The 16,242-nt window shown below is 40.8% G+C and overlaps 1 protein-coding gene and 1 long non-coding RNA gene across 2 annotated transcripts in view; both read right to left on the bottom strand.

Moving 5' to 3' along the window:
• The window catches only part of LOC121656682 (C-type lectin domain family 4 member F-like), a 781,688-nt gene that overhangs the window by 661,995 nt on the left and 103,451 nt on the right, over window positions 1–16,242 (bottom strand). The window lies entirely within an intron of this gene.
• LOC121656744 lies at window positions 10,593–15,353 on the bottom strand. Its single transcript, XR_006013464.1, has 3 exons — window positions 15,282–15,353; window positions 14,555–14,649; window positions 10,593–11,331 (listed from the first exon to the last, which is right to left on the bottom strand). It is a non-coding gene; the product is annotated as an uncharacterized LOC121656744 (long non-coding RNA).

Genomic DNA, 16,242 nt, shown 5'->3' with positions numbered 1-16,242 from the left:
CTGAACGAACAGTCAATCAGGCTGCAGCTTAGTAGAAGCAAACATTGAAAAGGCTGCTGCAGAGTTCAGTCGGGAGGGGAAGCCGGAATGGCACAGGCCGCTTCCCCTCACTTTATTCACTGTGTGTGTTCAGGTTGTAAGAGCGAGGCTGGTCAGCGCAGGTGGCCTCGGCTCTGAGTTTGGCAGGAAATGGGTAGCATGGTTTACTGGGTGTCTGCTGTGCTATGTTGGTTGTCTGTTTGGTGTTGGACTGTTCGAGTGAGTGCAGCAGGACAAATCCTGGCTGCTTGTGTGTTCCCAGTGGGGGACGGTAGAACAGTCCTTTTAGTCTGGACTTACCTTTTTGTTTTACACTCAGTTTTAGTTCAACCTTGCTACACCTTTGTGTTCTGCCATTGTGGTTATCTTTTGTTTAGTTTGGTGTTGGGCTAGTTTAGTATTTTGTTGGTGACGACAGTCACATTAGTTTATGGAACTGCTGCTTTTGTTTGGTTTTCACACCGAGTTCTGTACATTCTTTTGGTTTCACTCGGTGGGTTTTATACAGGGTTTTGTTCATTCCTTTGTATTTATTTCAGCAGTTTCTCTAACCCCAACACTTGGTTATTTCTTTTACAGGTTGTATTCGGCGTTTCACTGCTGTGCCAATAAAATGAGCTGATTATAATTTTACACCTGTCCCAATGTTATCTTTTTTTGTTACGCCCAATCATACCCCTACTCTGGGTTGTAACACAGGCCACAAATGTGCATGTGTCTGCTCAAACGGTCAGAAACAGACTCCATGAGGGTGGTATGAGGGTCCGACGTCCACAGGTGGGGGTTGCGCTTACAGCCCAACACCGTGCAGGATGTTTAGCATTAGCCAGAGACCACCGAGATTGGCAAATTTGCCACTGGCACCCTGTGCTCTTCACAGATGAAAGCAGGTTCACACTGAGCACATGTGACAGACGTGGCAGAGTCTGGAGACTCCGTGGAGAACATTCTGCTGCCTGCAACATCCTCCATTATGACCAGTTTGGCAGTGGGTCAGTAATGGTGTGGGGTGGCATTTCTTTGGGAGGCCGCACAGCCCTCCATGTGCTCGCCAGAGGTAGCCTGACTGCCATTAGGTACCGAGATGAGATCCTTAGACCCTTGTGAGACCATATGCTGGTACGGTTGGCCCTGGGTTCCTCCTAATGCAAGACAATGCTAGACCTCATATTGCTGGAGTGTGTCAGCAGTTCCTGCAAGACGAAGGCATTGGTGCTATTGACTGGCCCGCCCGTTCACCAGACCTGAATCCAATTCAGCACATCTGAGACATCATGTCTTTCTCCATCCACCGACACCTCGTTGCACTACAGTCTGTCCAGGAGTTGGCTGATGCTTTAGTCCAGGTCTGGGAGGAGATCCCTCAGGAGACCACCCGCCACCTCATCAGGAGCATGCCCAGGCGTTGTATGGAGGTCCTACAGACACGTGGAGGCCACACACACTACTGAGCATCATTTTGACTTGTTTTAAGGACATTTCAACAAATATATGTATATATATATATTGTCTGTACGTACAATGAAAACACTAAATAAATTGAACTTTATTGAAAATAAGACATACATGACTTGTATCAAGAAGACCTGGGGTAAGACCTACAACAATTAAAAACTTTCTCCTCCTCATGTTGTTATAACAGTGAAACTGATTTGTGCCTCACAGATAAGTTTTTTGAGGGGCTGCATGATGAGCCCTCCAATACAGTCTCTTTTAAACTCTTTATTGTATAAATTTTACACAACTCCTATTTATTTGCGGGCATTGTCACTGTTGCTCTGTGTAGTGAAGTTGAATGTACATGTGACTATGGTCATGCTGGTGTTACACCAAAATCTGTGACCCATTAGAATCTGTGTCTGCGTGTACGTCTTAGAAGATAAGTGAAGTCTTGAAAACCTGTATTTAAGTCTGAGATCATTATAGTGCAGGTACACATTCTGATGGCAATGAGAAATTGTAACCTAGACCACCCCTCTTACAGTCTGGACTCTTCTAACATAATATCCACTATTGTGGACAGCTGTGAGAGAATCAGGGTGGCTTCATAACAGAAGCAGGACAAGCCCAAATAAGCCGCTATGCTCAGAAAAAAACAAGCCCAAAAAGACACAACTGACGATATTTGCAAGAAACTTAACAGAAAAACCAACTCAAAGTCGCTGATAACAGGCAGATTTATTATCTCTGTTGCTTTTCTCTGGCACAGCCTCACACACTGATTGGCTGAGAGCATCACGTGGGGTGGCTTGCCGCATATGCAATTGGTCTGGATGTTTCCTGACCACAACCGTAAAGAATCAGATTTTATATTTTAACTCCGGGTCCATGTGGGGCAGGTTCTGGGTCTGGATCCGGACCGCGGGCCGCTTGTTAGTGACCTCTGCTCTACACCCTGTTCACCCATGACTGTGTGGCCTCCCACAAGGACAACACCATCCTGAAGTTTGCAGATGACACCGCTGTGATAGGACATATCACTGGCAGGGAAGAAGCAGCCTAGAGGAGGGAGGTGGCCTCTTTGGTGTCATGTTGTGAGAACAACAACCTCACCCTCAACACGGACAAGACCAAGAAGATGATGGTGGACATGAGGAAGGAGAGGAACCCTCACCAGCCACTGCTTATCTGCGGGCTGGAAAGGGAGATGGTGAGCAGCTTTAAATATAAACATCAGCGAGGACCTCACTTGGACACTCAACACCACAAAGCTGGTGAACAGAGCTCAGCAGCGGCTGTACTTCCTGAGGAGGCTGAGGATGTCCGGCATGTCACCAAAGATCCTTAGAAACTTCTACAGCTGGATTGTTGAGTTTACCCTGATCAGCTGCATCACCATGTGGTACGGCAGCTCTATCTGTCACAGACTGCAAACGCCTGCAGAGAGTGGTGAAGACTGCATCCAAGATCACCAGGACTCCACTGCCCTCTCTGCAGAGTATCTACCAGCACAGAGTCCACAGGAGAGCTGCCTCCATCATCAAAGATGCCGCCCACCCCCAACATGGACTGTTCACTCTCCTTCCCTCAGGCAGGAGATACAGGAGTCTGAAATGCAGGACAACCAGACTCAGATACTCGTTCTTTCTTTCATCAGACTCCTTAACAGCTAATAGGAGTCTGTAACAACAGCCTGTACCCTGCACACTGACTTTATATTGTCAAGCACAGTAACTGCAATATTGTTTACTATTTTATGTGTCTTATTATTTATAATAGATTTTACACATGCTTCTTATCGTCCATCTCATGAAAAGACTTTGCACAGCTAATCATTCATTGTTAAATGTGGCACAACAGTTTACGTAGCACACTGCACATTTATGTACATAGATTATTTACTCAGAGTATTTATCTTCTATCTATTTTATTAAATTTTCTTTATTTTATTTTATTTTATCATCTTTTATGACCTTCAGTGTGGACAGCAAAGTAAGAATTTCATGGTTCAGGGAAACCTGTTTCCTTACTGGTCAAATGACAATAAACACTTTGAATATTGAATCTGAATCCCTTCTGTTTGCATTTTATTTCTTTTTTCTTATCTTAACTGGCAAGAAATTTAGGAACAGGGAATCTGGGTCACTTAAAAATCACTGGAACAATAATTTTTTTTAAATAAATTTAGTTGATTATCATCAGAGAACTAGTGGAATAATGTCTCCTAACCCTGCAGTATCAGTGAGCTGCACTGAGTGTGAGCAAATTTCTTGGAGGATAACACAGCTTGAGAAGAGGATTGAAACACTGCAACGCATTCATGTGAATGAAGAATTTATTGACTCTGTTGTAACTTCTGTACAAGCTACTGAGTTGTCAAATGAATTAAGTCAAATCTTCATACTCGAAGGCATGTCGGATGTGGAGCCTCCCGCTACAGACCTGGCTGATACACTTCCTTGGATGTATTCAAATGACACTGGAATAGTTGGGAAAAATCCCAAATCAGATGGTCAGACTGATCTCTCCTACTGGAACAGTGTTGGTGCCAGACCAAAGTCATCAACCCCTGCCAGAACCTGGTCTGATGTTGTTCGTCGCAGAGGTAAATCCAACAGGAAATTTAAAGCTTTAGCACTCACTCCACCACCTGAAGTCTCACTGCATAATAAATATGATATGTTTGCTCATATTAAAATGAATGATAATTGTAATGCAAGGATCGATACAAAAAGCCCTAAAACTCAGCCAAGAGCTAACCAAACCAGGAGGACAGGACAGAATTCCACAAACAGGAGGACTAGAGAAGCTATGGGTGCCTCCACACAAAAACAAATAAACACAATTCTGACTGGGGACTCTATAACACACCATGTAAGAAAAGACAGAAAGACAGAAAATCTAAAATTTTCTGATCCATCAGTCAGGTAACTGATAGAGATCTTGCCGACCATTCTGTCTTCATATCCAGATTGTATGAAGATTATTGTCCACACAGGGTCTTTTGATATTCTGAGGAGGAAAACTGGCTACGAGATCCTGAAGAAAGACTTTTCTCTGCAGTTGGAGAGACTGTGTCAGTTTGGAGCACCATGTTCACATTTCAGGACCCATTCCTACAGCAGGTAAAGGAATTGAACTTTTCAGTAGACTTCTTGGCCTGAACACATGGTTATCAAACGCATGTATCCTCCTATCGGATAAAGTTCAGTGATAACTTCAATATCTTTTGGAACTGTAAGGAGCGACTCGGACCTGATGGTGTGCATCCAAATCTAACTGGGTGCAAATTACTAGGTGCAAACTTGCGTCATGCTGTTGGGACGGCAAACCCAAACATTAGTGTACAGATAGCAAAGGACACAGCACAGAGGCGATCAACACCCAGCTTTCCCCGCTCACCAGACCGTCTGCTCCACATCACCCAAGGTCTTCAAAGGATGTCTCTATCCCGGACCACCATCTATCAAGAAACACATGGATCCCCCTCCTCATCCTCCTCTTAGATCATCTGTCCTGGCCGAGCAGGGCACGGGAGGATGTGCAGGAGGTTTATGGAGCAGCAACAAAATTTACAACAAAGATAACATGCCATGATGTGTTCAGGGTCCTTGCTGTAGTTTTTCTACTACTGACAGCTGTTCTGAAATCAAGCCTGGACTCAGTAGGATTCCTGTGTTAGCTAGTAAAATAAGGAATCCAACACAGTCAACTTGTGGGGTGAATTGATCTAATCTGTTAATTGTGATATGTTCTGTGATATGTTCAGAGAATATAAACCTAGCAGAGCTCTTAGATCTAAAGTTTCTGGTCAACTAGTCCAGACCAGAATCCAGACCAAACATGGAGAAGCAGCATTTAGCCCATTTTGCTGCAAACAAACTGCCAGTGGAGATGAAAGTTTCACCAAACATTTCTTTTCTCATGCACCTATGCATGAAATCTGCACAGTAACTTTTTAATTTATCTTGCTTTTAATCGTTTTAATGTAATTTATGATTTTATTGTGATTCTTACTATGTGTTGCTGCCTTTTAATATTTCTTAATATCTGTAATGCGTTTAATGTTTAAAATAAAGCACTTTGAGTTGTCCTGTACATGAAATTTGCTATACAAACAAGCTGCCTTGTCCTGCCTCTTGTGAAGTTAAATTCTGTCATTGCATTTTTTATTGTATATAAAACTTTTCTTGGAAGAAGTTGGTTCTGAACTGCATCAGTTTGAGCCGTCCGGTAGACTCTGGAAAGCTGTTCCAGTTCACGGTGGCTGTGGCAGCTGCTGGAAGTTGCTGCTGCTACGATTTGAGCTGAAATCTTAACAACAGTATAGGTGGTTTCCATCACAATAATGTAATACTATGTTGTTTACAGCTCAAAAAACAAGTTTTAGGATGCTTTACCCATTTAATAGATTACATAATCAAATAATCAAGATGCATTACCATTAGAAGTGTCAATATCCCGCTAATCCACACTTTGCAGAAAACATGAAACACATTGATTTAGCTTAAAGCTAAGTTGTGCAGCATGAGCAACTACACATAGTATGTATGTAACCGGGTGATTTTACACCACGGTAATGATGGCGGTGTGTTTTCCGACCCTATGCAGGTCATGAAGGCATCACGGGCCGTACTGCTTCCGTTTCTCCGCGTAGGCTCATCAGGGAGAGTATAAACAGGTGTGGTAGCTAGAATGTCTTCCTCTCTCTACCTTTGGGCGTGTTGGCGGCGGTGCAGCGTGTCGCCACGAGCTGGTTGCCGTGGTTTGATGGAGCTGGGTCGTCTGGGTTTATTGGTTGGGCCGTGGATTTTCTCCTAGCTTGCTGGCGAAGGTAAAGGCTGGTATGACGCTGTAGGATGCATATTATGTATACACCAGGCTAACGTGTATTCTTTCACACTAGACAGAGCTGCTGGTATATCTGGAGTGGCGTTGGAGTAGAGCTACGTTGCTCGGGAAGGAGGTATGGATGAGACTAGTTGGCTTCTTGGTTAGCATACATTGTGGCTAACTGTGTGTTCTCCCTGCAAAACAGATTGCCTCTGCTCCTTGCTGTGCTCTCTCTTTAGTGCTCTCTTTAGTGCTCTCTTTAGTGCTCTCTCTAGTGCTCTCTCTAGTGCTCTCTGTAGTGCTCTCTGTAGTGCTTTGTTTAGTGCTCTCTCTAGTGCTCTCTGTAGTGCTCTCTGTAGTGCTCTCTGTAGTGCTTTGTTTAGTGCTCTCTCTAGTGCTCTCGTTAGTCTATGGTGCTCAAATTATGTGACGGTGCCCGTAGTAGTGGGTTTTGCGCACCTTAGTTGACTGTCCCACCTATCCTATGTCCTAATCCAGGGTCCACGCCCTTTACATTATTTTGTTGTTTTGTTTTAAGGGTTTGGTAATTTGGGGATTTGTTGGTTTTGTTTTGCTATTAATTTACTAACTCTTGGTTTGTTTTGGTTTTGGTTGCAGTGGATTTTGTGTTAACACCCAGATTACTTAACGTGTTTTATTGTGTTGTGTTTTATACATTGTTTAATAAAGAGATTATTTTTTTCTACACTGTCTTGTTTCTATAAATTAATGGCCAGATCCAACTTGCGTACTCCGTAATAGGGAGCCCTAGACCATTCTTTGGGAATTGTGTTGGTCTACCAGTGGGCTCTTGTGGTTCCGCCCTTAGTCACGATCCGGGCCGCATCTCCCCGTGTTACATGTAGATGAAGGTTAAAAAGTGACAAGAATTAAACATCTTTACAAATAAAAATCCTGACACATTTAAACCTCATGATGTACCACACAAGATATCACACAGCAGGAAGTGATTTAGTCCATCTATGTCCCCGTTACCTTGCCTGTTACTAGCAGTGTGATTGTTAGTGTGTAGTTTGTCGGCTCATTCTCACCTCTGGAACTCCTACCATGTATTTTTATCCTGGAGAAGTTTTTCCAGAAGCCATCTGTGAGTGGCCAGGATGATGGGTAAAAAAGTCTAACCCAGGGATCTCAAACTTTGGTCCTCAGGGCCACTGTCCTGCAGGTTTTAGATGTTTCCCTGCTCCAACACACCTGACTCAAATTAAATGGATCCAACATCTTGTCAAGTTCTACACAATGAGCCATTGGTTTAAGTCTGCTGTGTTGAAGCAGGGAAACATCTAAAACCTGCAGGAGAGTGGCCCTCGAGGACCAGAATTTTAGCTTAAAAAACAACAAAAATGCATAAACACAGTCCGTGGTGATATGAGTCTGAAGGTATATCTGTTTTGTTTCTAGCCAGTGTTTTGTAGACTGAAGAAGCCACTTGGATGAGTGGTGAAACATCTCAAACTAAAAGTCCAGCTTATGTTAATAAGCTTCAAGATCAACACATTTATTGCCTGGATGACTGAGAATCTACACAGAATTAGCCTACTCTATATAATTATGTTCATGATGACACTGAACACACAGCCCAGATCTTAGCGTCATAGAACAAGATTTAGATTGAACAAAGCTACAGAAGCCAGTAAGACAGCTTTAATCCACATGGAAGGTCCTCCAACTTCCTTTGGCCAACTTGTTAAGCACCTTTGGAAAAAAACTATATGAACGTTTACTTAGGGCATTTGTTGTACAGTCAAAGGCAAAAAGTGCTCATCATACTATTCTGATTTAGATTTGATTGTTCATGTTGCCATCTGTATAATTTTAAATAAAAAAATAAATTCATTGCATCACCTTCAAAATAATTCTAATTTTCTTGTAGTGCTTAAGGGTTTTCCACAATAACATGTACACAGACTATGTCATACATTCATGTTTATGTATTCACATATAGTGCCTAAAAAGCATCCACCCTCTCTGGAACTGGACTGAAAACAAGTCAGTAGAAACACTCTGATAGATGTGGGAATTTCCTTACCCTTTAAACAAAGGGGAAACGTATCTGACAGGTGAGCCTCAGCCATCAGAATGCCTTTCCCCCTCCTATAATTAACATAAATTTTGGTTAGAGGGATGAAACCCAGAGAAGCTACTGCTGGACTGAAGATAAACCAGCAGAAACCCATCAGATATAGTTTCCCCTCAACAATTTGACTTAACAGGCAAAATCTATGCTGCTGCATTCCTGCAGAAAGAATGTAGCCCAATACAGTAAAGCAAACATGGAAATGGTAAATAAACTAGGTTTAAATAATAATTTTATTTGAATAAATCTGAAGTTTCCATACAGCACTGTGTATAACACAAATAAACACTAAGTGTGGTTCTTTGTTTATAACCAAATAAAATGGCTTTCTTCTCAGAAAGCACCTAAGACAATGTTGCAGATGATGTAATTATGAACACAAGTCTTGGTTGTGTTAAAAATGATAAAAAAAAAACAAAACAAAAAAAAAAAAAAAACACAACAATAAATGTTACATTAACTTTAACTTTCTCCACCCCCCCTCCAACACACTTGACTCAAATTAAATGGATCCAACATCTTGTCAAGTTCTACACAATGAGCCATTAGTTTAAGTCGGCTGTGTTGAAGCAGGGAAACATCTAAAACCTGCAGGACAGTGGCTCTCAAGGACCAGAACTTTAGATCCTGGTCTAACAGCTTTTAAAATTTGGACATAAACACTAAACTTCTCTTTCACTGCAGAATTCCTTCAGCACAGTTGCAGAAAGTTTCTACCACTAGAACTTTCTACTTCAAAAGCCTGAAACATTGAATCGGGGGAGGAGTTAATCAGGACACTTCATATAGCTTCACTTTCATCCTGAATATCTGGATTTATAAACACATTTTTCTACTGATTATTGCGTGTATGTGTGCTGTCTGTTTGCTGCTGGCTTAGTTGTGTTCTTTAGTCCCAGTTTGTAGGGATGATGTTCTACTTATGGTATCAAATTGTTTGTAGTGAATCAGAGCTGGTTGTAATATTGAGGTTTAAATTTGCCAGGTTCAGGTTTTGACTGGCACCCCTCACTATTTACCAGCAGACAATCAAAATAATGTGTTTGAATTATGGAAAATGATCAGTTTTGTTAATCAGAGATATTTTAACACAGAACAAATTGTCACATCTTTTGAAAAGTCAGAGCATCAGATCTTTGGAGAAGTTCATGAGGTCGGGTTTTGTGCTGCTTTGTCAGCATCTTTGGTTTTGTGTATTAAAGCTCCCTGCACCTTCATCTGGCTTCCACCTGTCTGCTCTGTCCTGCATTTGCTTCTTCTCCAAACCATGAATTTTAACAATGAGTTTGCTTCATAAATGCGACTGTACAGATAAAAACAAACCCAGAATGTTTAGTTTTTAGTTGAACAGCAGTGGATATTTACATTGTGAAATAATGATCAGAGGCTTCTTTCACGTTTCAGTTTGATTAGAATTTTACACGAGAAGCATGAAACTGTTTTCCTGACAAAAAAACATGATGTTCACACTTGTGTTTTCACTTCTTTAAAAGAATAATCAGCAACGTTTGAGCTGCTTGCTGTCGCATTCAGAAACATCTGAAGTGCAGTTAAACAGTTTCAAGAAATAAGTTTTATTCATGTATTTCTAATTAATCAAACATCTTTGCAATTTTACTAAAATGTTTTCTCACTGAAACATAATCATGGCCTTGGATAATTAACCAGTACAATAAAATCTGTCTAACAACCTAAAGTAGAAACTGACACACACATTGAAAAAATAAGTTTCATTTGACTGAAAAAGATCATAAATCATGAAAACAGACATTTATTTGAAAGCTGTTTAGATCTCAGTGCAAGTTTCACCAGTCATGCCTTCAGTCCACATTTCACAGGGTTCATGAAAACAGTGAATCCCACTGACGTTCTGATAGAAGCTAAACAAGCACTGCAAGGTCTGTGAGGTTGCAGAAGTAGAGGCTTAAGATATAGGATTTAATTTCAGGTTTAGCAATGCAACATACACAACATGTCTAGAATGAGTAAAAAGGATCAAATACTGATAAGAAATAAAAACATTTAACAAAAAGTAAGATTGTTTTTGTAACTGGGGGACTTTTAGAAATGTCCACATATTAGTGCCTGGATGACAAGTTGAACTTTTTTTTCTATATCATCCAACATAATATGTTGTTTTTCAGTGTTTAGTTAAATTGTAGAACACAAATTGTCATTTGTCCAGAGCTCAGTATCTTTACTTTTTCCATCTCAGTATAAAAACACAATCCTTACAATTGTACTACATGTAAAAAGTAGACATTAGTTGTGGCCCATAGAAGCATCCACTAACGTCATTCTCCAGTACATCCTGCTGTTTGCAAAAGAAACGTAACACATTTCTGTTTACATTTATCAGAAAGAGGAAAGTTCTCCTCCATTGATCAGTCTGCAGTTATTCACACAATCCAGATTAAAACAACTAAGATTGAGGATTTTTCTTCTTGTTAAAATCTTCAGCTGCTCCCTTTATGTGTGCCAGATAAATTAAAGATGATACTGACTGTAGATTTAGCAAGAAAAACATCATAAATCAAGCAAGTAAACAAAGTAAAGAGAGGCTGCAGTTTTCCTTGTTTTACAATAAATGAGTGGAACAAAGTTTATATGTTGTTGTTGTTGTATGGATGACTTCCACCTTCACTACTCTGTCTATATATTAGACTACAGAGGGACGATATATGTAGATTATGAGTGACACACAACATCTGAAATTTACAACAAAGAAAACTTTTCTTAATATTTTTTTGGTGTCAAATTTGTCAATTTAATCACTGCAAAGACAATTATGTCACTGAGAGACCGAAGAATTTTTCTCACAGATCCAGTTAGCGGTACCACTGGAGTGTGCTGTTTTCCATTTCCCTTGATAATTGTTGAACACTATGTTGTATCTGTTCTGGTCTCCATCTTTCCAGAACCTGTTGGACAAATAAAACATCACATTCAACTGGACTGAAATTCAGGATTATTTCCACATTCAGATAAATTTCCTCTTTAAAAGTTTCAGATGTTTTCTGTATTTCTTTTCTCATCATCTTATAGAACATAAACACATGTGACAACACACAGGATTCTGGGTTTGGACTGATTATAGATCATTTATGGACTCTTGATAAAGTCCAACATTGTCTCTATTTATTCGCTAAATTCTGTAAAAGCTGCTCAATCCTCCAGAAATGTTTCCTCTGCTGATCTGCTTCCTGGTTTTAAGCTTGTCAGTGGTTTTATTCTATTCTATTCTATTCTATTCTACAGTCATTAAGCAGACGCTTTTATCCAAAGCGACTTACATTTGAGAGTAAGAACAACACAAGCATGAATTCAAACAAGATGGGACGTCATAATTAAGTGATAGTCAGACCGCTTTTGAGTCCAGTTGGACCCAGGTGCTGTCATGTAGTGCTAGTGCAGTGCATATAATTTTTTTTTTTTTTTTTTTTTGTTTAAATACAGGATCACGATTTCATCACACAATATCAACTTGGTCATAAGTGCATGATTTCATCACATAATATCAACTTGGGCATAAGTGCATGATTTCATCACACAATATCATCTTGGGCTTAAGTGCACACAGCTTCTTCAGTACTTGGTTGAGCCAAAAAGCTGGACAAATCTTTCTAACTCATTTAGTTAAGCTAAATGTGGAAATGCTCCTTAAACAACTGAGTCTTTAGCTTGGTCTTAAAAGTGGATACGGACTCTGCGGATCAGACGGAGAGGTTTAACTGAGCATGCAGGCAGGCCAGCCAGTAAGGAGTTGCAGTAGTCAATGCGTGAAATGACCAGAGCCTGGACCAGGAGCTGGGTCGTGTGTTCAGTCAGGTAGGGTCTGATCCTACTGATGTTGTAGAGAGCAAATCGGCAAGACCGGGAAACCGAGGCAACATGGTCCTTAAAGGTCAGCTGGTTGTCTACTATGACACCAAGATTCCTGGTAGAAGATGTAGGCACTAGTGTGATTGAGTCAAGCTGCACACTTATCTGTGGCGGTAAAGAAGGACTGGCTGGAAAGACAATAAGCTCAGTCTTGGACAGATTTAGCTGAAGGTGGCGATCCTTCATCCATGCAGAGATATCAGCAAGGCATGCTGATATTCGCATTGAGACGGTTGTGTCATCAGGTGGGAAAGAAAGGAAAAGCTGAGTGTCATCTGCATAGCAGTGGTAGGAGAAACCATGAGAGCTAATGACTGCACCGAGTGAGGAGGTGTATAGGGAAAAGCGAAGAGGGCCGAGCACTGAGCCCTGAGGCACCCCTGTTGTCAGCCCATGTGATCTGGACACGCCCCCTCGCCAAGATACTTTGAATGATCTCCCTGTGAGGTAGGATGTAGGACACGAGAGGACAGATCCTGAGATGCCAAGCTCCAAGAGTTTGGAGAACAGTATATGATGGTTGACCGTGTCAAAGGCAGCCGACAGGTCCAGCAGTATAAGGACTGAGGATTGACCAGTGGATCTGGCAAGCCGTAGGGAATCAGTAACTGACAGGAGAGCAGTTTCAGTAGAGTGACCTTGCCTATAGTCAGATTGATATGGATCAAACAGGTTGTTGTCTTGGAGGAACTGTGAGACCTGACTGAAGACGGCACGCTCTAGTAATTTAGACATGAATGGAAGCAATGAGACCGGCCGGTAGTTTTCAACCTGGGCTGGGTTGAGTGTGGGTTTCTTCAGCAGTGGGGTAACCCCAGCTTGCTTGAAGGCAGAAGAAAAGACACCTAATTTAAGAGAGGAGTTGATAATATGAGTTACTGCAGATTTGACTGTAGGTAAAATGCTCTGCAGGATGTCAGAGGGAACAGGATCAAGAGGACAGGTTGTGGGTTTTGAGCTGACTAGAAGTTTAGAGACTTCGTCCTCATTTAGACAGTGGAAAGAGCAGAGTGAGACATCAGTAGCTGGTTTGGCAAGGCTGAGTTGGTCAGGCTCAGTGAATTGGTTACTGATGGTAGCAACCTTTTCAGTGAAGTAGGAAGCAAACATTTCTGCAGTCAGCACAGTGGGAGGCTGAGCAGGTGGTGGAGATAGAAGAGAGTTAAACGCCATGAACAGTTGTCATGTGTTGGGAGCATTGCGGATCTTGTTCTGATAAAAGGCTATCTTGGCCGCCTTTAGGTTGGATGTGAAAGTTACAAGTTTTTGCTGGTACTCAGACAAGTCAGTGTGCTCTTTTGATTTGCGCCACTTTCTTTCTGCCGCCCTGAGTCCGGCTCTGTGATCCCTTAGAGCCCCTGTGAGCCATGGACTGGGAGGGTTTTGTCTGGCTGGTTTTGACACCAGAGGACAGAATTTGTCCAGAGAGGAGGTGAGAGAGGAGCAGAGTGTTTCTGTAGCCTCATTAACAGACAGTAAGGAGAAGTCTGAGTGGGAAGGGAGGGTAGAGTAAACCTCATCAGACAGCTGTGTAGGTCTGAGGGATCTCAAGTTTCTGCGGTAGGACACCATTTTTGGAGCTGCTTGATTGACATGAGGAAGGAAGACAGAGAATTTAACCAGGAAGTGGTCTGAGAGGTGCAGTGGGGTGACGGACAGGTCGGCTGTGGAGCAGTTTCTGGTCAGCACCAGGTCAAGAGTATTGCCAGCTTTGTGTGTTGGAGGAGTCTGTACCAGTTTGAGATTGAAAGAGTAGATGAGAGCCAGAAAGTCAGTTGCCTGTGGTTTGCCAATGTGAATGTTCATGTCTCCCATCACAATTAGTGGTGTGCCATCATCAGGAATGTCAGAGAGAATCATGTCCATTTCAGAGACAAACTCAGCTATACTGCCACCCGGAGGGCGGTAAATGATCAGAATGTATGCAGTGATGGGTGTAGAGACCTTTATTTCTGATCAGTCTGTCCTCCTCCATGACTTTTCACTGTGAACCATCAGACACTAGAAAAACCTTTTCAGCCATTAAATGTAGTAAAATACTTTGTCAGTTGTAAACATGTTTTGTTGTAGTTTTTCAGTCGGCTTGCAGGAAGTTTTTAGTGAACAAAGTTCAAGTTGTTCATTCAGAGAGATACTTGTTAAAACAAATTAAAATTGTCTCCTGATTTTTTATATTTATCAGGAGAAAAATGTAAGATTCTACATTTTAGATTTTACGTCTCTAAACATTGATATTAATTAACATTGTAAAGAATTTCTTACGTTTCTGTCAGTGGAGATCCGTCCACCCATTTCCATCCATGTCCTGTCCTTTCAAGACCGATCCAGAACAATGAACTCAATTTACTGACAAATTCCTGGACAGACAAGAAAAGGTAGAATTAAAAAAAAAAAATCCTTATTCTGCTCGTCTGTTGTAGTAACAAAACTGTAACAATATCTGAAAGAAAAACAAACTTTTTAATTCTTCTATTCTGCAAAAACCAAAAGCAACAAAATGTTAATGAATAATTTTCAGTCTTTGTTAAAACAAATCTTAAAATTTCATTAAAACTACTGACTATAGTTTCCTGTAGTTTCCTTTGATCAGAAAACAGTTTTTACTGATTTTGTTGTTTTTGAAAATAATTTTAATGTTTATGATTCACTCAGCAACATTTTTTCACTCATACTGATCTGGTCTTTGTTCTGGTAAATAAATCACATTTTTACTACATGTTTAACAATTATTCTTTTTTTTAACAAATGTAGCAGAACGGAGTCAAAACAAAACCATAAAGTACTGAAATGTGAAAATATTTACATTTTGAAATGAAGTAAATCAAGTAAATGGATCTAATTGATCAGCTGATCCTGATTTTAGGACTTGAAAACTATTTAAAGTGAAATCCATCAGGACAGGAAGCAGACTGACAAAAGATCAAGACTAAAGTACCAGATCAGTTACATCAAAGATCACATAGACATAAAAAATCAAACACACACCCACCTGTTCCTCTTTGCTGTTTATGATCACCAGATCAGCTCCTCTTTCCTGACAGTCGTTCCTGCTTTCTGTCCAGATTTTAATCTCTGTGGATTTAAAGTAACAACTGCTTCCAAATCGTATCCATCCATCTGAACAGCAGATCTCTGAATATCAAACAAGTATTTCAAAATCAGGTTTTATGTTATTTAATGTCAAATCAATAATACTTTCAGGATGTTTACTCCATAAATGGCTCAAGTTTCTCATTTATATATATTGGTCCTTCACAGAAATATTCATACAGGAAAAATTAAATCAGATGTTAGTTTTAAGTTGCTGCCAACGATACATCACAGTAAATTCACATGAATTCAAAAACTAACCAGCAAATGTGAAAACGTGACTCGTATTGTAGTTCAGTGTGTTTTTATCCACTTTGTCTCAGTGAAATGTGATTTAATGCAGTGTAATGTAATGCAAATGAAGACGATGCTCTACATTTTAACATGCTCCATTAAGTTTCATTTTCAATCTTTAGTTCTTCTTAATATGACTCCAGAAACCCACTGAAGTATGATCTGTTTCCCTGTTTCTCCTTTTCAGGAAGTATTGCCGTAGTATTCAGTCATCGTATCCAACGTAGGTTGGGTCAAGTCAGCTGGACTTGGTTTAATTTCATGAAAACATTTTGCTCTCATCCAGAAGAGCTTCTTCAGTTCTGATGGAGAAAGTTTTACTGAAGTAGTGAGTCTACAAGCTGAGGTGTCATTAACAGCAACCATTGTCAGAAGTTTCACTTGAGGCTAAGTGGGGGTCAGTCTCTTCATTGTCTTTGGTATGGCTGAAGAGATGCTGCTGTAGGTGGGGGAGAGCTGATGTCTCAGTCCTCCTCCTCTGTTTACTGAAGCTTTTTCTACTTTGACATAGATGGCCTCTTTCACTTGTTGCTCAAACCACTCGTCTTCTCTGTCCAAGATTTTAT

Source organism: Melanotaenia boesemani, chromosome 17 (genome assembly GCF_017639745.1).
Source record: "Melanotaenia boesemani isolate fMelBoe1 chromosome 17, fMelBoe1.pri, whole genome shotgun sequence".
NCBI classification, from domain to species: Eukaryota; Metazoa; Chordata; class Actinopteri; order Atheriniformes; family Melanotaeniidae; genus Melanotaenia; species Melanotaenia boesemani.
This window is presented reverse-complemented; position numbering and strand designations above follow the sequence as displayed.